We start from the raw sequence: 530 nt of genomic DNA, 5'->3' as shown, positions 1-530 counted from the left end.
GTCTACGGCCATGCCACCCTGAACAAGCCCGATCCTGTCTGATCTCAGAAGCTAAGCAGGGTCAGGCCTGGTTTATACGTGGATGGGAGACCACCTAGGAAGACCAGGTGCTGTAGGTGTAAAAAATAAAAAAATAAGGGATTGTAAGTTGACAAAGTCCTTGCAATCTGTGAGGTCAACCAAGGGTTGCCTTGCCTAAAAAAAAAATAAGAGTCGTCAAGCTTAAAAATTAGTTATTTTTTCTCTTACAAAAAGTGTCCACATTGTCTCATCTTTTCTGTGATAAGTAGTCGTTATTAGGATGCTACTTAGAGAGTTTCGCAAAAATAAACAGACTTTATCTATTCCTTTAAGATAAAGATGCTGTTTTAATAGCGAGTGGGAAAATCATTAGTTTTCAAAAAGAATCTTACCCTATAGAGAGAGAATTTTTGAAAATAGATATTTGGAAATCTTTCCAACGTTATATAATTTTGTGGCTAAAAATGTTGTGTATCGCTCATTTAAAAAAGTCACATCTGTACGCTTTA

At 36.2% G+C, this 530-nt stretch overlaps 1 pseudogene; it reads left to right on the top strand.

Moving 5' to 3' along the window:
- On the top strand, window positions 1–119 carry LOC111743336 (annotated as a pseudogene).
- The last annotated feature ends 411 nt before the right edge of the window (window positions 120–530 follow it).

The sequence above is a fragment of the Pteropus vampyrus genome, unplaced genomic scaffold, assembly GCF_000151845.1.
Source record: "Pteropus vampyrus isolate Shadow unplaced genomic scaffold, Pvam_2.0 Scaffold111, whole genome shotgun sequence".
NCBI classification, from domain to species: domain Eukaryota; kingdom Metazoa; phylum Chordata; class Mammalia; order Chiroptera; family Pteropodidae; genus Pteropus; species Pteropus vampyrus.
Note: the sequence above shows the minus strand (reverse complement) of the source record. Positions and strands in the feature narration are given on the sequence as shown.